The 24,740-nt window shown below is 38.6% G+C and overlaps 1 non-coding gene across 1 annotated transcript; it reads right to left on the bottom strand.

Annotated features, from left to right (window-relative positions):
- Nucleotides 1–219: 219 nt before the first annotated feature.
- Nucleotides 220–327, bottom strand: LOC130971733 (small nucleolar RNA R71). The gene has a single exon (XR_009082945.1). It is a non-coding gene; the product is annotated as a small nucleolar RNA R71 (small nucleolar RNA).
- Nucleotides 328–24,740: the final 24,413 nt, after the last annotated feature.

Here is a 24,740-nt window from a genome sequence, read left to right as displayed (position 1 = left end):
GAAGATCCTCATCAGTTCTTAGCTGAATTCTTGCAAATCTGTGACACTGTCATGACTAATGGGGTTGACCCTGATGTCTACAGACTTATGCTATTCCCTTTTGCTGTAAGAGACAGAGCTAGAATATGGTTGGACTTACAACCTAAAGAAAGCCTGAACTCTTGGGAAAAGCTAGTCAATGCATTCTTGGCAAAGTTCTTTCCACCTCAAAAATTGAATAAGCTTAGAGTGGAAGTCCAAACCTTCAGACAGAAGGATGGAGAATTCCTCTATGAAGCTTGGGAAAGATACAAACAATTGATCAGAAAATATCCTTCTGACATGCTTTCTGAATGGAGCATCATAGGTATTTTCTATGATGGACTCTCTGAACTATCCAAGATGTCTTTGATAGCTCTGCTGGAGGATCTCTTCATCTGAAGAAGATGCCTACAGAAGCTCAAGAACTAATTGAAATGGTTGCAAATAACCAATTCATGTACACTTCTGAAAGGAATCCTGTGATCATTAGGACAAATCAGAAGAGAGGAGTTCTTGAGATTGACACTCTGAATGCCATATTGGCTCAGAACAAAATATTGACTCAGCAAGTCAATTTGATTTCTCAAAGTCTGTCTGGAATGCAAAATGCACCAGGCTGTACTAAGGACACTTCATCTGAAGAAGAAGCTTATGATCCTGAGAACCCTTCAATGGAAGAGGTGAATTACATGGGAGAACCTTATGGAAACACCTATAATTCTTCATGGAGAAATCATCCAAATCTCTCATGGAAGGATCAACAGAGACCTCAACAAGGTTTCAACAACAATAATGGTGGAAGAAACAGGTTTAGCAATAGCAAGCCTTTTCCATCATCTTCTCAGCAACAGACAGAGAATTCTAAGCAGAACCACTCTGACTTAGCAACCATGGTCTCTGATCTAATCAAAACCACTCAAAGTTTCAGGACTGAAACAAGGTCCTCCATTAGGAACTTGGAGGCACAAGTGGGACAGCTGAGCAAGAAAATTACTGAACTCCCTCCTAGTACTCTTCCAAGTAATACAAAAGAGAATCCAAAAGGAGAGTACAAGGCCATTAACATGGCCGAACTTGGAGAGGAGGAAGTGGCAGTGAACGCCACTGAGGAAAACCTCAATGGATGTCCACTAGCCTCCAATGAGTTCCCTAATGAGGAACCATGGGAATCTGCGGCTCACACTGAGACCATAGAGATTCCATTGGATTTACTTCTGCCATTCATGAGCTCTGATGAGTATTCTTCCTCTGAAGAGGATGAGTATGTCACTGAAGAGCAAGTTGCTAAATACCTTGGAGCAATCATGAAGCTAAATGACAAGTTATTTGGTAATGAGACTTGGGAGGATACACCCCTTTTGCTCACCAAAGAACTGGATGACTTGTCTAGGCAGAAATTACCTCAAAAGAGATAAGATCCTGGGAAGTTTTCAATACCTTGCACCATAGGCACCATGACCTTCAAGAAGGCTCTGTGTGACCTAGGGTCAAGTGTGAACCTCATGCCTCTCTCTGTAATGGAGAAGCTAGGGATCTTTGAGGTACAAGCTGCAAGAATCTCACTAGAGATGCCAGACAATTCAAGAAAACAAGCTTATGGACTTGTAGAGGATGTTTTGGTGAAGATTGAAGACCATTACATCCCTGCTGATTTCATAGTCTTAGAGACTGGGAAGTGCATGGATGAATCCATCATCCTTGGCAGACCCTTCCTAGCCACAGCAAAGGCTGTGATTGATGTTGACAGAGGAGAATTGATCATTCAAGTGAATGAAGAATCCTTTGTGTTTAAGGCTCAAGGATATCCCTCTGTCACCATGAAGAGGAAGCATGAAGAGCTTCTCTCAAAACAGAGCCAAACAGAGCCCCCACAGTCAAACTCTAAGTTTGGTGTTGGGAGGCCACAACCAAACTCTAAGTTTGGTGTTGAACCCCCACATTCAAACTCTAAGTTTGGTGTTGGGAGGTTCCAACATTGCTCTGAGTATCTGTGAGGCTCCATGAGAGCCCTTTGTCAAGCTACTGACATTAAAGAAGCGCTTGTTGGGAGGCAACCCAATGTTATGTTTAATATATTTTCCTTTGTTATTTTATGTTTTCTGTAGGTTGATGATCATGAGAAGTCACAAAATAAATTAAAAAAGCAAAAACAGAATGAAAAACAGAAAGAAAAATAGCACACCCTGGAGGAGAACTTGCTGGCGTTTAAACGCCAGTGAAGCTAGCAAATGGGCGTGTAACGCCCAGTCTGGCACCATTCTGGGGGTTTAACACCAGAAAAGGGGCACCAGACTGGCATTAAACGCCAGAAAAGGGCAAGCACCTGGCGTTAAACGCCAGAAATGGGCACCAGCCCGGCGTTTAACGCCAGAATTGGCAAAGGGTGCGTTTTTGCATGCCACTTGGTGCAGGGTTGAATTTTCCTTGACACCTCAGGATCTGTGGACCCCACAGGATCCCCACCTACCCCACCACCCTCTCTCTTCTTCACCCATTCACCAATCACCTCAACACCTCTTCCCCAAAAACCCTTCACCTATCAAATCCCATCTTTCTCTTCACCACTCACATCCATCCTTCATAAAACCCCACCTACCTCACCATTCAAAATTCAAACCACTTTCCCTCCCAAACCCACCCTCCCATAGCCGAACCCTACCCCTCTCTTCACCCCTATATAAACCCATCTTCACTCCTTCATTTTCACACAACCTAAACACTACTTCTCCCCCCTTTGGCCGAACCACAAAGCCACCTCCATCTCCTCCATTTCTTCTTCTTCTACTCTCTTCTTTCTTCTTTTGCTCGAGGACGAGTAAACCTTTTAAGTTTGGTGTGGTAAAAGCATTGCTTTTTGTTTTTCTATAACCATTTATGGCATCCAAGGCCGGAGAAACCTCTAGAAAGAGGAAAGGGAAGGCAAAAGCTTTCACCTCCGAGTCATAGGAGATGGAGAGATTCATCTCAAGGGTGCATCAAGACCACTTCTATGAAGTTGTGGCCTTGAAGAAGGTGATCCCCAAGGTCCCTTTCAAACTCAAAAAGAGTGAATATCTGGAGATCCGACATGAGATCCGAAGAAGAGGTTGGGAAGCTCTTACCAACCCCATTCAACAAGTCAAAATCTTAATGGTTCAAGAGTTTTATGCCAATGCATGGATCACCAAGAACCATGATCAAAGTGTGAACCCGGACCCAAAGAATTGGCTTACAATGGTTCGGGGGAAATACTTAGATTTTAGTCCGGAAAATGTAAGGTTGGCATTCAACTTGCCCATGATGCAAGGAGATGAACACCCTTACACTAGAAGGGTCAACTTTGATCAAAGGTTGGACCAAGTCCTCATAGACATCTGTGAAGAGGGCGCCCAATGGAAGAGAGATTCAAGAGGGAAGCCGATTCAACTGAGAAGGCATGACCTCAAGCCCGTGGCTAGGGGATGGTTGGAGTTTATCCAACGCTCAATCATTCCCACTAGCAACCGGTCTGAAGTTACTCTAGACCGGGCCATCATGATCCATAGCATCATGATTGGAGAGGAAGTAGAAGTTCATGAGGTTATAGCCCAAGAACTCTATAAGGTGGCGGACAAGTCCTCTACCTTGGCAAGGTTAGCCTTTCCTCATCTCATTTGTCACCTCTGTTATTCAGTTGGAGTGGACATAGAAGGAGACATCCTCATTGATGAGGACAAGCCCATCACTAAGAAAAGGATGGAGCAAACAAGAGATCCCACTCATCATAAAATCCCTGAGATACCTCAAGGGATGCACTCTCCTCCATAAAACTATTGGGAGCAAATCAACACCTCCCTAGGAGAATTGAGTTCCAACATGGGACAACTAAGGGTGGAGCACCAAGAACATTCCATCCTCCTCCATAAAATTAGAGAAGATCAAAGAATAATGAGAGAGGAGCAACAAAGGCAAGGAAGAGACATTGAGGAGCTCAAGCACTCCATAAGACCTTCAAGAGGAAGAACAAGCCACCATCACTAAGGTGGACCATTTCTTTAATTTCCTTGTTCCTTATTTTCCTGTTTTTCAAAAGTTATGCTTATGTTTATCTATGTTTGTGTCTTATGATCATTAGTGTCTTAGTGTCTATGCCTTAAAGTTATGAATGTCCTATGAATCCATCACCTTTCTTAAATGAAAAATGTTCTTAATTGAAAAAGAGAAGAATTGCATGAATTTTAAATTTTATAACAGATTAATTATTTTGATGTGGTGGCAATACTTTTGTTTTCTGAATGTATGCTTGAACAGTGCATATGTCTTTTGAATTTGTGGTTCATGAATGTTGGCTCTTGAAAGAATGATGAAAAAGGAGACATGTTACTGCGGATCTAAAAAATCATAAAAATGATTCTTGTAGCAAGAAAAAGCAGTGAATACAAAAAAAAAAAAAGAAGAAGCGAAAAAAAAGAGAAGGAGAAAAAACGAAAAAAAAAGAGAAAGAAAAAAGAAAGAAATAAAGTTGTGATCCAAGGCAAGAAGAGTGTGCTTAAGAACCCTGGACACCTCTAATTGGGGACTCTAGCAAAGCTGAGTCACAATCTGAAAAGGTTCACCCAATTATGTGTCTGTGACATGTATGTATCCGGTGGTAATATTGGAAGACAGAGTGCTTTGGGCCACGGCCAAGACTCATAAAGTAGATGTGTTCAAGAATCATCATACTTAACTAGGAGAATCAATAACACTATCTGGATTCTGAGTTCCTAAAGAAGCCAATCATTCTGAATTTCAAAGGATAGAGTGAGATGCCAAAACTGTTCAGAGGCAAAAAGCTAAAAGCCCCGCTCATCTAATTAATACTGATCTTCATAGATGTTTTTGGAATTCATTGTATATTCTCTTCTCTTTATCTTATTTGATTTTCAGTTGCTTGAGGACAAGCAACAATTTAAGTTTGGTGTTGTGATGAGCGGATAATTTGTATGCTTTTTGGCATTGTTTTTAGTATGTTTCTAGTAGGATTTAGTTAGTTTTTAGTATATTTTTATTAGTTTTTAGTTAAAATTCACTTTTCTGGACTTTACTATGAGTTTGTGTGTTTTTCTATGATTTTAGGTTTTTTCTGGCTGAAATTGAGGGACTTGAGCAAAAATCTAATTCAGAGACTGAAAAGGACTGCAGATGCTGTTGGATTCTGACCTCCCTGCACTCGAAGTGGATTTTCTGGAGCTATAGAAGCCCAATTGGCGCGCGCTCAACGGCGTTGGAAAGTAGACATCCTGGGCTTTCCAGCAATGTATAATAATTTATACTTTGCCCAAGATTTGATGGCCCAAACCGGCGTTCCAAATCAGCTCAAAACTGCCCGGCGTTAAACGCCGGAACTGGCACAAGAATGGGAGTTAAACGCCCAAACTGGCACAAAAGCTGGCGTTTAACTCCAAAAAGAGTCTCTACACGAAAATGCTTCAATGCTCAGCCTAAGCACACACCAAGTGGGCCTGGAAGTGGATTTTTATGTCATTTACTCACCTTTGTAATTCTTAAGCTACTAGTTCTCTATATATAGGACCTTTTGCTATTGTATTTTATTCTTTGGATCTTAGATCATCTTTAGGTCTTTGAATCCATTGATCATGTTTTGGGGGCTGGCCTCACGGCCATGCCTAGACCTTGTTCTTATGTATTTTCAACGGTGGAGTTTCTACACACCATAGATTAAGGTGTGGAGCTATGCTGTACCTCGAGTATTAATGCAATTACTATTGTTCTTCTATTCAATTCAGCTTGTTCTTATTCCGAGATATTCATTCGCACTCAAGAACATGATGAATGTGATGATTATGTGACGCTCATCATCATTCTCACTTATGAACGCGTGACTGACAACCACTTCCGTTCTACAAGCAAACAAGGCTTGAATATTTATCTCTTGGATTTCCTTAACCGGAATCTTCGTGGTATAAGCTAGAATTGATGGCGGCATTCAAGAGAATCCGGAAGGTCTAAACCTTGTCTGTGGTATTCTGAGTAGGATTCAATGATTGAATGACTGTGACGAGCTTCAAACTCGCGATTTTGGGGTGTTAGTGACAGACGCAAAAGAATCACTGGATTCTATTCCGACATGATCCAGAACCGACAGCTGGATAGCCGTGCCGTGACAGGGTGTGTTGAACATTTCCACTGAGAGGACGGGACTGTAGCCATTGACAATGGTGATGCCCAACATACAGCTTGCCATGGAAAGGAGTAAGAAGGATTGGATGAAGACAGTAGGAAAGCAGAGAGACGGAAGGGACAAAGCATCTCCATTCGCTTATCTGAAGTTCTCACCAATGAATTACATAAGTATCTCTATCTTTATCTTTATGTTCTATTCATATATCATCCATAACCATTTGAGTCTGCCTGACTAAGATTTACAAGGTGACCATAGCTTGCTTCATACCAACAATCTCCGTGGGATCAACCCTTACTCGCGTAAGGTTTATTACTTGGACGACCCAGTGCACTTGCTGGTTAGTTGTGTTTATACCATGGTATTGAACACCAAGTTCTTGGATTCATTACCGGGGATTAATTGAGTTGTGAAAAGTAATGATCACAATTTCGTGCACCAAACAACAATACAATGGATTCAAATAAATATAATAGGAACATCATCTTTATCTATAAAATTGATATATATGCATAATAAAGAAATAATGAACAATCTACTCTCATAGTTTCCAAAATATCATAATATCCATGAAAGTACAATTTTAATTTACGTAATACTAACCTGCTAATATGAAAGCGGGTGTGTATCATTGCTCCACTCAAAAGAAATAGTCAGGAATAATAAAGTGTAAATCTTACACCTGAGATGAACATTAAAAAAGAAAAACAAATTAGCATATAATGAAAAATATTAGACTGTGCCAAACTCCCAATTCAAATGACCTTTATTTAACAATATAGGTAAAAGATATAGCTACCAGGAGTATTTTATATCATCTATTGAGAAAGCAATTCAAATAGGAGGAAGAAATTGCATTGCTGATATGTATCCTTCAATTAGAGTACTGCTTGAAATGATAAGTAGAGACAAGGCAGTAATAGCAAATGGTATTATTATATTTTATTTTGTATTATTTTCTTTACACAATTGCATGATTCATAGATGAAACTTAGCTTGTGATAACATAATTAATTTCTTTTCAAGGATTTTGACTTTTTGGAATCAGTTTTTGCTAGCTCTACCGAAATCAAATTTGTCTCACATGCTTATTGGCTAGAATATGACTTCAGAAACATATGGGGTAGCTGACCTAAGATTCTCTTTGAATTTTTTATTAAATTCCATATGTAAGCAATATGAAAGAACCTAATTCTCCTAGATTTATTGATCTAAGAAATATTAATACTCCTTAAGGATGAATGTTATATGATGTCAGGTTCCAATGAAAAGTACACAGCATTCGAAAGAAATGAAGATGCTTGCATGCGATCTCATGTTTCAGACAAAATGTTTTGGGGCATACAACGTCAATGGGTACAAGTTTAGATCTATCACTAAGGAAGATGGGCTAAAAACTCAAAATAGTGGAGTTTATGTCTCTTCTAATACAAGAAATTATGCAAGCATGCGTGATAATAGAGTGGCTATTAGTAGTGTTCTATATTATGGAAAAATTATGAATATAATTAAATTGAATTATAGCTGCTATTTCACAGTGATATTATTCAAATATATTTGGGCTGATATAACTACTAGTAGAGGCATCAAACAAGACCATTTGGGTCTTACCAGCATTAATTACTCTTGTCTGATACACACTGGTGATTAAGAAGACGATGAATTGTACATATTGGCATCAAAAGCTCATCTCGTATACTATGTAGATAATGAACTAGATAAGAATGGAGTGTAGTGGTTCATGTGAAACCATGAGACTTGTATGACATGGGAGAAGAGAATGAAGAAGCTGAAGTTGGTTTTTCTCCACAGCTAGAGTTGAACATGTCAGCGGCAGGTGAAATTAGAGATTTAAAGTTGACAAGGGATGATGATATAGAAGATCCCACAAACAATGCTTTTGAGAATTTCGATGATGTTACATAATTGAAATATGAAAAAAGTGTACGTCATTAAAAGAAGATCTTTGTGTGATTAATAAGTTTAATAATCTTAATGATGTGTGTAGTTTGCTAGTTACATTACGATATGAATTTTCGTATTTTAATTAAGTCTTTACTGAATTGTAGGGCTACACACAGATCGTATCGGATCGGATATAGCTTATAATTATATACAATCCATATTGTACTCATCGAATCGGATCGCATACGATATCCATATTTTTTCAAGTCGGATCGGATATTGGGTATATCTACATTACTTAAAAAACTATTTTAAGGACCTGCTTGGCTATTTTTACAAAAAATATCCAAAAAATTTATTTTTTCACTTGTTTAAGCCTTTCTACTCCTAAAATATTATCAATAAAAGTTCTCTTAAATAACAAAAAAAAAAATAACACAAGATATAAGTTTAATTATTCTAAGTTGAAGTATAACATAAAAAATTAAAAACAAGATATCATAAAATTCATAAAACAACACACTAAAATTCTTATCACATTAGGGTTTACTTTCTTAAACTATGCTATTTATATGAGACGTGCGGATATGCGGATCTCCGAATCAAATCTACAGATATCACTGCCAAATCCATAATTCGATCCTACTATGGTGTAGATCAGATAATATCCACAAAATTCGGATTGGATGCAGGTAGTACCGTGGATATCATCTGATCCATGTGCAACCCTACTAAATTGTTGGTTTTAGTGAATAAAAGCAATTTCCCATTTCTTTCAACGTTTTCTGTAGCGAAAGCTAGTTTACAATAAAGTTTTAATGTCATTATTATTGTTGGTTTTCTTAATGTTGCGCTGATGATAATCATGAACATAAAATGATGGTGTAATAGGACAAATAAAATTGGAGGAATTTTCATCATGTTGTGCAAGCACAAAATTTGCTAAAGAAATGGCTATGGCCTCTCCATTCTCTTAATTGGAACATGTAATTTCTGTTGCTAGAGATGTATGATTTTGTAAAGTGACTATTAGGTGTTGGTTGGAAGCTATATCAGGACGATCTTGTTTTAACCAATACTTGAAAACGGCGAACAAATCTACTATGCAGGTTTGTTCTTTAGGCATACTCTTAAAAACTTGTGTTAAACTATATTTGAATAATATATATTTTAAGTTGATATATGCTAACAAATTTGCTGCAATTGTAAGAACCGGACTTTTTCACGTAAAACTGCTTTAATAAAATAATAACTTTAACTATCCGGAATAGTTTCAAAAATATAAAAATGTTCTTTTAAAAAAAGGTGAAATTTTAATTCAATGAATTTTTCTGAGTTGGAAAATGTGTACCGGTGCCTAAGCCGGCAGTACCGGCTCTAATCTTTCCAGTACCGCGTATTTTGGAAAATAAGATTTTGAAAATTGATTTATTGTTTTGAAAGGACAAAAAAATATAATTTAGAATTTAAAATCGGGCGCTAATTTTAAAAGTTTTCACCCAAAGTGGGCCACATGGGATAAAAATACTAACGGGTTGGACCAGGCCCAAGGTCCAACATATATATACTCTATTAATGAGCTTTATGATCATTTTGTTGGGGAGAGAGAGATAGCTCGGATAGATGAGAGGGAGGAGTGAAACCCCATTGTTACTATTCATCGTCACCTTCCGTGAGCCACAACTTGAGTTACAGTGCTCCGATTGATGAGCCGTTTGTAGCCACGCAAAGCTCTCATCGAGCTCTTCATTTCTAGCTGGTGCACGAAATTGCAATCACACTTTTGCAATCCCGCACAACTAACCAGCAAGTGCACTGGGTCGTCCAAGTAATACCTTACGTGAGTAAGGGTCGATCCCACGGAGATTGTCGGCTTGAAGCAAGCTATGGTTATCTTGTAACTCTTAGTCAGGATATCAATAATTATCAGGGTTGATTGTAAAAAGCAAAAGAACATGAAATAAGTACTTGTTTGCAGTAATGGGAAACAGGTTGAGGTTTTGGAGATGCTCTGTCTTTTGAACCTCTGCTTTCCTACTGTCTTTTTCTTCAAACACGCAAGGCTCCTTCCATGGCAAGCTGTATGTAGGGTTTCACCGTTGTCAATGGCTACCTCCCATCCTCTCAGTGAAAATGTTCAACGTGCTCTGTCACAGCACGGCTAATCATCTGTCGGTTCTCAATCGGGTTGGAATAAAATCCAGTGATTCTTTTGCGTCTGTCACTAACGCCCAGACCTCAGGAGTTTGAAGCTCGTCACAGTCATTCAATCCTTAAATCCTACTCAGAATACCACAGACAAGGTTTAGACCTTCCAGATTCTCTTGAATGCCGCCATCAATTCTAGCTTATACCACGAAGATTCTGATTAAGGAATCCAAGAGATATCTACTCAATCTAAGGTAGAACGGAGGTGGTTGTCAGGCACACGTTCATAGTTGAGAATGATGATGAGTGTCACGGATCATCACATTCATCAGGTTTAAGAACAAGTGATATCTTAGAATGGAAGCAAGCATGATTGAATGAAAAACAGTAGTAATTGCATTAATCCATCAAGACACAGCAGAGCTCCTCACCGATGAGCGGATAATTTATACGCTTTTTGGCATTGTTTTTAGGTAGTTTTTAGTAAGTTCAAGCTACTTTTAGGGATGTTTTCATTAGTTTTTATGTTAAATTCACATTTCTAGACTTTACTATGAGTTTGTGTATTTTTCTGTGATTTCAGGTAATTTCTGGCTGAAATTGAGGGACTTGAGCAAAACTCCGAAAAAGGCTGACAAAAGGACTGCTGATACTGTTGGAATCTGACCTCCCTGCACTCGAAATGGATTTTCTGGAATTACAGAACTCCAAATTGCGCGCTCTCAACGGCGTTGGAAAGTAGACATCCAGAGCTTTCCAGCAATATATAATAGTCCATACTTTATTCGGAAATTGACGACGTAACTTGGCGTTGAACGCCAAATACATGCTGCTGTCTGGAGTTAAACGCCAGAAACACGTCATGATCCGGAGTTGAACGCCCAAAACACGTTATAACTTGGAGTTCAACTCCAAGAAAAGCCTCAGCTCGTGGATAGATCAAGCTCAGCCCAAACATACACCAAGTGGGCCCCGGAAGTGGATTTATGCATCAATTACTTACTCATGTAAACCCTAGTAGCTAGTCTAGTATAAATAGGATAATTTACTATTGTATTAGACATCTTTTGACAGTTTAATCTCTTGACTGTTTAGCCTCTGATTATTCGGTCTCTTGATCACTCAGAGGGCTGGCCATTCGGCCATGCCTGAACCTTTCACCTATGTATTTTCAACGGTGGAGTTTCTGCACACCATAGATTAAGGGTGTGGAGCTCTGCTGTACCTCAAGTTTCAATACAATTACTATTACTTTCTATTCAATTCTCTTTTATTCTGATTCCAAGATATACGTTGCACTTCAACTTGATGAATGTGATGATCCGTGACACTCATCATCATTCTCACCTATGAACGCGCGTGATTGACAACCACTTCCGTTCTACCTTAGGCCGGGCGCATATCTCTTAGATTCCCCAACAGAATCTTCGTGGTATAAGTTAGATAGATGGCGGCATTCATGAGGATCCGGGAAGTCTAAACCTTGTCTATGGTATTCCGAGTAGGATTCTGGGATTGAATGACTGTGACGAGCTTCAAACTCCTGAAGGCTGGGCGTGATGACAAACGCAAAAGAATCAATGGATTCTACTCCAACCTGATTGAGAACCGACAGATGATTAGCCGTGCTGTGACAGAGCATAGGACCATTTTCACTGAGAGGATGGGATGTAGCCATTGACAACGGTGATGCCCTACATACAGCTTGCCATGGAAAGGAGTAAGAAGGATTGGAAGAATGTAATAAGAAAGTAGAGATTCAAGAGGAGCACAACATCTCCATACACTTATCTGAAATTCCCACTATTGATTTACATAAGTATTTCTATCCCTTTTATTTTCTTTTTATTATTAGTTTTCGAAACCATAAACCAATTTAATCTGCCTAACTGAGATTTACAAGGTGACCATGGCTTGCTTCATACCAACAATCTCCGTGGGATCGACCCTTACTCACGTAAGGTATTACTTGGATGACCCGGTACACTTGTTGGTTAAGTTGAACGAAGTTGTGAACCATGGTATTGGCATCATGTTTTTGGCGCCATTACCAGGGAATGAAAAGCAATGAATTTTGCAAAATGGAATAACACATGAATAACAATTTCGTCCACCAAGTTTTTGGCGCCGTTGCCGGGGATTGTTCGAGTATGGACAACTGACGGTTCATCTTGTTGCTCAGATTAGGTAATTTTCTTTTCAAAAATCTTTTTCAAAATTTTTCTTTTATTTTTCGTTTTTCAAACTATATTTTCGAAAAAAAATTAATAAAAATACAAAAAATTAGAAAATCATAAAAATAAAAAATATTTTGTGTTTCTTGTTTGAATCTTGAGTCAATTTTAAGTTTGGTGTCAATTGCATGCTTTAAAAATTTTTCTTGCATTTTTCGAAAATTCCATGCATTCATAGTGTTCTTCATGATCTTCAAGTTGTTCTTGATAAGTCTTCTTGTTTGATTTTGATGTTTTCTTGTTTTGTGTCTTATGTTGTTTTTCATATGCATTTTTCGTTTGTTAGAGTCCATGCATTAAAAATTTCTAAGTTTGGTGTCTTGCATGTTTTCTTTGCATTAAAATTTTTCAAAAATATGTTCTTGATGTTCATCATGATCTTCAAAGTGTTCTTGGTGTTCATCTTGACATTCATAGTGTTCTTGCATGCATTCTTTGTTTTGATCCATAAAGAAAAGAGAAAAACACAAAAATGACGTTTTTAATTTTTCTCTCTCATAATTAAAAATTCAAAAATAAAAAAAATCTTTTCCTTATTCTTCTCCAAATTTTCGAAAATTTGAGTTGACTTGGTCAAAAATTTTTAAAATTAGTTGTTTCTTACAAGTCAAGTCAAATTTTCAAAAATTTAAAAATCTTATCTTTTCAAAATCTTTTTCAAAAATTATATCTTTTTCATTTTTTTCCATTTTTCAAAAAATTCAAAAATCTTTTTCAAAATATTTTCAAAATCTTTTTCTTATCTTTATATCAAAATTTTCAAAAATTTCACTAATAATTAATGTGATTGATTCAAAAATTTGAAGTTTGTTACTTTCTTGTTAAGAAAGGTTCAATCTTTAAGTTCTAGAATCTTATCTTGTAGTTTCTTGTTAGTGAAGTAAGTAATTTCATTTTTAAAAATTAAATCTTTTTCAAAATATCTTTTTCTTAAAAATCTTATCTTTTTATCTTATCTTTTTCAAAATTTGATTTCAAAATATCTTATTTAACTTCTTATCTTCTTATCTTTTTCAAATTTGTTTTTAATATCTTTTTCAACTAACTATTTGACTTTTTGTTTGTTTCTTATCTTTTTTCAAAACCACCTAACTACTTTTCCCTCTCTAATTTTCGAAAATATCTTACCCCTTTTTCAAAAATTCTTTTTAATTAATTAATTGTTTCATGTTTTAATTTTAATTACATTTTATCTCTAATTTTCGAAAATCACTAACCCCTTTTTAAAATTATTTTCGAATTCTCTTCCTCTTCTCTTATTCTATTTAATTATTTATTTACTAACACTTCTCTTCACCTTTCTTCATCTAAAAATCCGAACCCAATATATCCCTTGTGTTTGGATTCTTCACTTTTATTTCTTCTCCCCTTTCTTCTTCTACTAACATAAAGGAATCTCCATACTGTGACATAGAGGATTCCTCTTCTTTTCTTGTTTTCTTCTCTTTCATATGAGCAGGAATAGGGAAAAAGGCACTCTTGTTGAAATTGATCCTGAACCTGAAAGGACTTTGAAGAGAAAATTAAGAGAAGCTAAGTTACAACAATCTAAAGGTAACCTTTCAGAAACATTAGAACAAGAGAAGGAGATGGCAGCCGAAAATAATAATAATGCAAGGAGAATGCTTGGTGACTTCACAAAGCCAACGTCCAAATTTGATGGAAGAAGCATCTCCATTCCTGCCATTGGAGCCAATAATTTTGAGCTTAAGCCTCAACTAGTTGCTTTAATGCAACAAAACTGCAAGTTTTATGGACTTTCATCTGAAGATCCTTATCAGTTTTTAACTGAGTTCTTGCAGATCTGTGAGACTGTAAAGACGAATGGAGTTGATCCTGAAGTCTACAGACTCATGCTTTTCCCTTTTGCTGTAAGAGACAGAGCTAGAATATGGTTGGATTCACAACCTAAGGATAGCCTGGACTCTTGGGATAAGCTGGTCACAGCCTTCTTGGATAAATTCTTTCCTCCTCAAAAGCTGAGCAAGCTGAGAGTGGATGTTCAAACCTTCAAACAAAAAGATGGTGAATCCCTCTATGAAGCTTGGGAAAGATACAAGCAGCTGACCAAAAGATGTCCATCTGACATGTTTTCAGAATGGACCATATTAGATATATTCTATTATGGTCTCTCTGAATTTTCGAAAATGTCATTGGACCATTCTGCAGGTGGATATATTCACCTAAAGAAAATGCCTGAAGAGGCTCAAGAACTCATTGATACGGTTGCAAACAACCAATTCATGTACACTTCTGAGAGGAATTCCGTGAATAATGGGATATCTCAGAAGAAAGGAGTTCTTGAAATTGATGCTCTGAATGCCATATTGGCTCAGAACAAGGTGTTGACTCAACAGGTCAACATGATCTCTCAAAATCTGAATGGATGGCAACATGCATCCAACAGTACTAAAGAGGCAGCTTCTGAAGAAGCTTATGATCCTGAGAACCCTGCCATGGCAGAGGTTAATTACATGGGTGAACCTTATGAAAACACCTATAATCCATCATGGAGAAATCATCCAAATTTCTCATGGAAGGATCAACAAAAGCCTCAACAAGGCTTTAACAATGGTGGACGCAATAGGCTGAGCAATGGGAAACCTTTTCCATCATCTTCTCAGCAATAGACAGAGAATTCTGAACAAAACACTTCTAATTTAGCCAATCTAGTCTCTGATCTGTCAAAGACCACTTTCAGTTTCATGAGTGAAACAAGATCCTCCATCAGAAATCTGGAGGCACAAGTAGGCCAGCTGAGTAAGAAAGTCATTGAAACTCCTCCCAGTATTCTCCCAAGCAATACAGAAGAGAATCCAAAAGGAGAGTGCAAGGCCATTGATATAATCAATATGGCCGAATTCACAAGGGAGGAGGAGGATGAAAATCCTAGTGAGGAAGACCTCCTGGGACGTCCCTCAAGCAAGAAGGAGTTTCCTATTAAGGATCCAAAGGAATCTAAGGCTCACAAAGAGACCATAGAGATTCCATTAAATCTCCTTCTGCCATTCATGAGCTCTGAAGACTGATGTGTGGAAAACGATCCAACACAAAACTCACCGGCAAGTGTACCGGGTCGCATCAAGTAATAATAACTCACATGAGTGAGGTCGATCCCACAGGGATTGAAGGATTGAGCAATTTTAGTTTAGTGGGTGATTTAGTCAAGGGAATCAAGTTTTGATTGAGTGGTTTGTGTTTAACAGAAATTAAATGACAGTAAATGTAAAGGGGGAAGGGAGAAATGCAGTAAATTGAAGAACAGAATTGTAAATGTGCAGAATCTTAAATAGCAAGAAAGTAAATGACTGAAACTTAAAGTGCAAGAAACTTAAATTGCAGTAACTTAAATGGCAAGAAAGATAAATTGCTAGAAAGTAAAAGGGAATTGAGGAATGGGATTGTAAGATTTAAACAAAGAAGAAGTAAATTGCAGTAAATGGTTGAGCAGAAAGTAAATCAGAAACAAAGAGCATTCAAACAAAGAGAAAATAAAACGCAGCAAAGGTTCACAGAAGAACCAAAAGTGAAATTGTGATCTCAGGATCCCAAGGGCTTAGGTAGCAGAGCCTAAAACCCAATTTCCTTCCCAGATCTGAATGAACTAAGCGATTGACAGAAAATTAAAGAAGAAGTAATAGAAGAACAGAATTGGAATTTAATTATGCAGAAATCAAAGTGCAAAGAGTTTGAATGGGAATTGGGACAGAATTTCCCCAATTTCACACATCCAATACTCAGAAAAACAGAGAGTAGAATTGCCCAAGGGAAATGAGGAAGGAGATCAATCAATTCTCCCTTGATCCTCTTAGTTCTCGACCAATTCTCTCAAGAACAATTCCAAGAGAGTCAAAGCTCCAAAGGAATGTGAAAGTGAAAATTCAAAAGCCAAGGTAAAAGTAAAAAATTCGAAAGTGAGCATAAAGGTCCTAATTACATCAAACTAACTCCTATTTATACACTTTCTATTCTTGGATAATGGGATTTGGATGGGCTTTTGGATTGGTGAAGAAATGAATTCAAATGAATTTTTAATTTGAATTTTGGCCCAAAAACCACTCCCAGGAGGCTGCCCTGCCCTTGTGGAGGGCAGGGCAGAAAATTGATGCTTGGTGCTTGGAGTTGGTGCGGCCATGGTGCGTTTTGGTGCTGCGTGGTGCGCGTCTGGCATGAGGTTGGTGCGCCAGAGGCTGCCCTGCCCGCGCCAAGGGCAGGGCAGGATCGGTTTGGTGCGCCAGGGAAGGAACGCGCGCGCCAGATGCTGCCAGGACGAGGAAATTGGTGCGCCAGGAAGCAAAGTTGGTGCGCCATTCAAATTTCTGCCCTGCCCGCGTCAAGGGCAGGGCAAGGTCCCTTCCTTCACATCGTGGGTTCGATCCTGGGAGGGTGCAAACACGCTAATTATTTTCTTGGTTTCTTGGCACGCTAGTCACCCTTAGTCTTTGGCTTCCTTATGGTCCCTTGCTCGAGCCTTGTAGCATGCATAGTTGATATTTTCTCCTTGATTTTCTTCCTTATGGAGCCCGATTCTGCTCTCCACAAGGGCAGGGCAGAGTTTGCTTCTCTTGGCTCCAAGGCACCATTTTGTGCTCTGCCCTTGGAGTGGGCAGGGCAAGGTTGCCTTTTCTTGTTTGGTCACCTAATGTTGCCCTCCTAGAGGGCAGTCTGCCCTTGTGGAGGGCAAGGTTGCTTCCCTCATTAGTTGCGGCACGCTTCTCTCCTCTTTTGGCCACGCTTTCCTTTTCTTGTGTCACGCTTCTTAGGCCACGCTTTTCATTTTCTTTTCTTTTCTTCACCTATAATGAACCAAACAACCACTCAAAGTATCACTCAATTCAAGAGGCTTATAAATCAATTAAAATTCAATTAAAATGAGCTCAAACCTCAATGATTAACATTAAATTCATGGTGGTTGCTTGATTTAAAGAAGTTATGCATTTTCACTCCAAATCACTAACTTAGGATGCAAGAAAGTGCATAAATGCTAACAAAACAAGTGAAATTAGCTTGAAAATGGGTATATGATGACTTGTCATCACAACACCAAACTTAAACCTTGCTTGTCCCCAAGCAAGCATCAAAACTAAGAGTAAATGAAATGAATAAGAAAAGAATACACATCCTTATTATGCAGATAGCAGAACTTCAATTTATGGGGCATCTATGCAGACAATGATACTCACTTATTGTTGCTGCTACATAATACATATCTTTCTTCAAAGGCTTGCTAAACTTGCTGTTATAAGACTCACCTTTTGATTCCTCCCTTGCTAACTTTTCTTGACTTACAATGCTTTAACAAGCTTTTTATTCTTTTAGAGGTTGGGTGTCAAATGCTGCAGCATAGCCTTTGGCTTTATTTTCTTTTCTTTTGCTCAACATCTTTCCACCACAGACACTTAGCTCACTAATTCTTCCTAGGATCATTGATGCCCAGCATCTCTTTGGATCACTAAGTGCCTTGTATCTAAGTTGCTCTTTATTGTGGAATTTCAATTGGCCATCCCAAATCAGTTGATCTAAGTGACCGGGTTTCAAAATACCCCTTAGAATTTACTCATCCAAGCAGATCTCAGTACAAGAACACCACAGGCATTTGTCCTAAGGTTCAAACCATTGGTGTCCAACCTTTATTCTTTGTTTTTCTTGCCATTTTGGCTTTTTCTTTCTCTTTTTCTTTCTGTTTTTGTTACCAAGGGTGCTTCATCATTGATAAAAGTCTTTATAACAGCAAGCTAGCTTACAATCGAATGAGAATGATATCATGCAACACTTATTTCATGAGTCATACATTTAATCAAACACATATGCCACCACCAACTTCCATTCATACTCATGCAACATTGGATATTTTACTTTTCAATTCAAACCAAACTCTTTTATTTAAGCATATGGGAAACAAAGCAATATTTAAAGCTAAGTGATGGATACAAGCATTATGCAGACTTGGCATTTTTCTAGCTAATTATTAACTAACTTAAAATGAAAAGCAAAGAACAGAAAAATGCATAAAGTAAAGAAAATAAATGGTGGAGGCATATCATGTTTCAGACATGCATCTCCTTATTAAAGACATGAAAGAGGAAGTATGAAAGAACTTTGCCACCTTCTAATGGTCATGGCTGCTGCTTGATTCTCCCTTCTTCTTCTTTCTCTTCCCTGTCTTGGAGTAATCTTGGATCTCTTCTCCAGGACATCTTCTAGCCCAAACAGAATCTATGAGTCCTTTGAGCCCATAAGTTTCCAATGTGTTAAAGGTTGACTCAGTGTATTGACGAGATTTTGCTTGTTGTTTGGCTAAGAATTCAGGGCATTGCTCGAATGGCTTGATCTCAGGATTGAGTGTTGGCAAATTGTGGGTCAAGTACTCCAACCTTACTTGCATGTTTTCATCATACTCCATTCTTTGTACGTGTCTAACTTCACCTATGGTATGATGAACATTCTTCCATTGATACAGGTTGCGACTATATTCCGATGCTTTAGCTTGACTGAAATACAGCTTATCATATGATTCCTTGAATTCTTTGTATTGCTCTTTTTGTCCTTCAAGGATTTGTGCTTGGAATTCTTGCTGCTGAGTCATCATTTGTTGTTGCCATTTCTCTTGCTTCTCCTCCATTTGATGCTGCCAAGCTTCTCGTTCTTCTTTTTCTTTCAAGAATTGCTCCATGAATTCAGGATGGGGCTCTAGATATTTCTCTTGGCCCTCTTGATTTTGGCCTTGTTCGGCCTGCATAAGTTGGTTTTGACCTTGTTGAGCCTGCATGAGCTGCTGAGATAATTCTTCAATTGATCTTTGCAGTTGGCTCATATCAATGGCATCATATGCTTGATTTCGTCCTTCCTCTCTTTGTAATCTCCTTTGTCTAGGAGCTACCACCCCTTCTTGATCTTCTTCTTCATTAATTCCTTCCATGCTCTTCTTGGTAATCCATTTTCCTACCTTCACTTTTGTTGTGTCCTCATCTTCAAAAATGACATTAGCTCTGTTACATAGCCTTTGGATGGTGCTTGGATGTCCAAGGCTTTTTGACTTGCTTGTGCTATCGGCCATTTCTTGAATACTGTCGGCTATGAGTTGTGCAACATTGATCTCACCCCCATGCAAGATGCAGTGTGTCATGAGAGCTCGTTTGATTGTGACCCAAGAGGCATTTCCAGTAGGAAGAATAGATCTCCTCACTATTTCAAACCATCCTTTAGCCACAAGAGTAAGATTGATTCTTCTTATGTGACTTGGAACCCCCTTTGAATCTCTTTCCCAATCTGTATTTTCCATGCATATCCCTTGCAAGATCTCATCAGGGTTATTTTCCCGTTGCAATCTAGCCTCATAACTAAGCTCTCGATAGGTTATGGTTCTCAACTTGAGAGCTCTTGTGATAGCAGCAGGGCTAAAACTCACTTCAACCCCTCTGACATAGCTTGTGTAGGGAGCACTATTTTTGTTTTCTTTGGCAGCATTTGCATAGAACTCCCTAATCATTACTGCACTGATGTCAGTCAAAGGAGAACACAAGAGTTCCCACCTTCTTTCTCTTGTAATTTGCTTCATGATGGGGTATTCTCCTTCCCTCAAATCAAGGCCTTTCTCATAGATGACATTCTTTCCCTCCATGAACCTATGATATCTCCCTTCATGGAATTGGGATCTAAACCTTCTTGCATCAAATGATGGGGGTTCGGTTGCCATAGGTTCGGCTACCATAGGTTCTTTTCCCGGCCTTCTTTTTGAGCTTGAGGAGGCCATTGAAAATTAAAGTGAAAAGGAAGAGGAAGCAAGAGTAGAAGAAAGATGTGTTGTGTTTGGGGGTGAACCTTGGTCCGGTTTTGATGTGTGAGGTAAGGGAATTATGTTGGCTTTGGAGGTGGAGTAGAGTGTGGTTTCATATGAAAGTGGCTTGAGTGGGAATGTGAGTGCCGTGTTGGTGCAACAGCTATTTATAGGCCATGTTTCCAAGCTTTTCAACAAAACCACGAAGAAAGAATGAAGAAGGATCCGTTAGTGTTCATGAAGGGCTAAGATTGAGTTGGTCATCTCAAGGACTCATAGAATGGACGGCTTGCATGCATGGTTGAGGCTTGACGAGGATTCTCCTCCCATTGGCTGCATGTAGTTAAGTGTCCAAGGATGCATGCATGCAGATTTTGTTCCCCATGAACACGTTCTCCTAGGCACATGTGACCTTCCTCACATAAATCCTCCTAGCCGTGGCCCCTCCTTGAGTTTTGTCTTAATATTTTTCTCCTGTAAGAATCAAAACAACTAGCCTTAGCTCATTAATAAGGTTGTTGGCAATTAATTTGTATTAAAGAGAAAGGATTGTTTTGTTTTGCTTATTATTATAAAAATATTTTTATGGTCAATTATGTCCCTTAATTAAAGATGTTGAAAGTTGGTGAACACCAAACTTATCTTTTATTGAGGGGATGGCTGAACAACTATCAACCATTCTTCACAATTGACATTTTCTTTAAAAATAATTGTGATGCATGATCCTGTTTGTATGCTTTTGATTCCATAAATGGTAAATGATCTTCTGAATTTCGTTGCAATTGCAGACACCAAACTTAGTGTTTGGTCATATGCTTTATTCAAATGAATTATGCATATGTTCTAAGAATGGCTCCCTTTCTTTTTGAAAAACTAAAATTTAGTGTACCTTAAGGGACACCAAACTTAGAATTCTGACTTATGCTCTAAAATGTGCATTTACCAAATATGAAAGTTCAGAATCATACTTCAGGAAATCATAGCTTATTGAATAATAAAAAAAAAAAAAAACAGAAATCTTAAACCATGGGTTGCCTCCCATGAAGCGCTCTTTTATTGTCATTAGCTTGACATTGACCTCCCTTTAAGGTGGTTGATGTTGGTGATGTCTCAATTTGTCACCTCTCACTGTCAGCTTTCTCTGTGTGCTTTGATGCTCAATTTCCATATGCTCAAGAGAAAGAATTTGGTTGACAGTGTAATAATCTTCTGCTCCCTGCTGTTGGTATATTAATTGCACCTTATCACCCTTAGAAAATCCTTCAGTTGGGATTTTCTTGTTCTTCCACCCTTTGTGAGCCTTTTTCTTATTCTTCACCTTTTCTTGCTTGTTGATCTTCCTTTCTTGGCAGTTACTTGAGTTGTGATGCCTTCCTTTCTGCTGATCACCCCTACTTCCTTGTGAATCCCCTTTTCTTCTTGCATCTGTTTATTTTTCTGTTCCACTTCCTTTTCAGTGGATTGCTTTGGAGGGAGATCATTACTCATTTTGCCTGTTTCTTCATCCCTTTGTTCTTCCGGAAAGACTTTCAGGATGATACTTTCCTCATGCATCCTGAGGGTTAACTCTCCTTGCTCTATGTCCACAATGGCTCTAGCGGTGGCCAAAAATGGTCGACCAAGTATTATGGAGTCATTTCCATTTTCTGAAGAATCTAAGATTACAAAGTCTGCCGGATAGATGAACTTGCCAACCTTAACTAAAAGGTTCTCAATCAGCCCCTTAGGATAGACTATTGATTGATCCACCAATTCCAAAGTCATCTCAGTTGGTTTCACCTCTTCTATGCCAAGCTTTTTCACTAGAGGATATGGGATTAGATTTATGCTTGCTCCTAGATCGCACATCCCTTTGTTAATGAACAGGTTTCCAATAGTGCATGGCAAGAAGAAACCTCCAGGGTCCTCAAGCTTGGGAGGGAGTCCCTTTTTAATGAGTGCACTGCATTCCTCACTAAGCATCACTGTTTCCTTCTCATTCCAATCCCTTTTCTTGTTGATGAGCTCCTTTAGAAACTTAGCATACAGGGGCATTTGCTCCAAAGCCTCTGCCAACGGTATGTTAATTTCCAATTTCTTGAAAGTCTCAAGAAATTTGTGGAAGTGCTGGTCCTTTGTTTCTTTGTGAAATCTTTGTGGATAAGGTAGTGGTGGTGTTGAGCTCTTCTCCACTTGATGCTGTTTTGGAATTGGTTCTTCCATGATTTTCTTTTCTTTCTTCAAATTCTGTGGCTTGTTGTCTTCCTCTGTGAGCTTTTCTGGAGCACTCTTGCTTATTATATCCTGGTTGATGGCTTCATCCTTCTTTGTTGGCTCAGTGTCATTCTCCATAAGCTTCTTTGTTGCTCCTTGGTTACCATCTGTTAACACTCTTCCACTTCTTAGTTGCACCACCTTGCATTCTTCCTTTGGGTTGGGAATGGTGTCACTAGGTAGTGAACTTGATGGCTTCTCAACAGAGATCTTCTTAGAGATTTGCCCAATCTGTCTCTCTAGGTTCTTCATGGTAGCTTCTTGATTTTTGTTTGTCAATTCTTGGCTCTTCATTAGTTTTTCCATGAGTAGCTCTAGATTGGTGATTCTCTGTGAATCTTGTGAAATGGGTTGGTTTTGGGGTGTTGATGGATGAAGGTAAGTGCTTTGGTTAGTTGGGTGGTTATTGGTTGGGTATTGGTTAGAATTTGGGTAGTTGTTTTGTGGTTTTCTGTATGTGTTTTGGTTAGTGTTTGGCTGGGGGTTATGGTTTGTGTTTTTCCAATTGTTTTGGCTTGTGTTTCTTTGCCATGGTTGTTGGTTTTGATTATGGTTGTCTCCCCATCTGAGGTTGGGATGATTCTTCCAAGATGGATTGTAGGTGTCACCATAGACTTCATTTGTTCCAGGATTTTGGTTGTGCATGTATTGAACTTGCTCTTGTTGTTGCTCCTCTTGAGTTTCTTCATTTTGCACCCAAGTGGTTGGAGGTTGGCTTGTGGTGCTCACTGCTGCCACTTGCAAGCCATCAATTCTCTTAGCCATTTGCTCAAATTGTTGTTGAATCTGTTGCTGCATCATCTTGTTTTGAGCTAAGATTGAATCAACTCCTTCCAACTCCATGACTCCTCTTCTCTGTGATGGTTGGCGTTGTCTTTGATGAGCAAAGAAATATTGGTTGTTGGCCACCATATCAATGAGGTTTCGAGCTTCCTCTGTGGTTTTCATGAGTTGTAGAGAGCCTCCAGCAGAGTGATCAAGAGCTTCTTGAGCTTTAAGAGTGAGGCCTTCATAGAAGTTTTGTAGCTTGTCCCACTCAGTGAACATCTCTGGTGGACATTTCCTCAATAGAGCCTTGTATCTCTCCCATGCTTCATATAAGCTCTCGGCCTCCAATTGAGTGAATGTTTGAACCTCTGTCTTCAACCTTAGGACTCTTTGAGAAGGGTAGAATTTGGCAAGAAACTTGCTCACCAAGTCATCCCAAGTGTTGATGCTTTCTTTTGGAAAGGTCTCTAGCCATTGAGTTGCTTTATCCCTGAGGGAGAATGGGAAGAGAAGCAACTTATAGCTATCAGGAGGTACACCATTTGTTTTCACTGTGTCACAAATTCTCAAGAAAGTAGACAAATGTTGGTTTGGATCCTCCAAAGGCCCTCCTCCAAAGGAACAATTGTTTTGCACCAGAGTGATGAGTTGTGGCTTGAGTTCAAAGTTGTTTGCATTGACATTGGGAGGAAGAATGCTACTCCCACAATGCCTAGCATTTGCAAATGTGTATGAAGCCAAGACTCTTCTCTGTTGGTCATTGTTGGCTCCTCCTCCTGGTTGACTGGTATCTCCTTCCATATCTTGGAATTCCTCCTCAGATTCTTCTTCTTCTCCAACAATATTCTTCCCTCTTTCAGCTCTTCTTATTCTCCGAAGAGTCCTTTGATCAATTTCAGAGTGGATAGTAGAGGATCTTCCTATACCTGACATACAAACACACAACAATAAACACACAAACCCAGAAATACTATGGAACTTCAATCTGTAGCTAGAATGAAGTTCTGGTTGGTTAGTTTAAGCAAAAACTCAAGCAGTTAATGTGTTAGTAAGAGTTAGAATAACAGAAAAGAAAAAAAATGCTTAATCTAGACCTCCACTTCACTTAATCACTGTCAATCTATTTCAATCCCCGGCAACGGCGCCAAAAACTTGATGTGTGGAAAACGATCCAACACAAAACTCACCGGCAAGTGTACCGGGTCGCATCAAGTAATAATAACTCACATGAGTGAGGTCGATCCCACAGGGATTGAAGGATTGAGCAATTTTAGTTTAGTGGGTGATTTAGTCAAGCGAATCAAGTTTTGATTGAGTGGTTGTGTTTAACAGAAATTAAATGACAGTAAATGTAAAGGGGGAAGGGAGAAATGCAGTAAATTGAAGAACAGAATTGTAAATGTGCAGAATCTTAAATAGCAAGAAAGTAAATGACTGAAACTTAAAGTGCAAGAAACTTAAATTGCAGTAACTTAAATGGCAAGAAAGATAA

This window comes from Arachis stenosperma, chromosome 3 (assembly GCF_014773155.1).
Source record: "Arachis stenosperma cultivar V10309 chromosome 3, arast.V10309.gnm1.PFL2, whole genome shotgun sequence".
Taxonomy (NCBI): Eukaryota; Viridiplantae; Streptophyta; class Magnoliopsida; order Fabales; family Fabaceae; genus Arachis; species Arachis stenosperma.
This window is presented reverse-complemented; position numbering and strand designations above follow the sequence as displayed.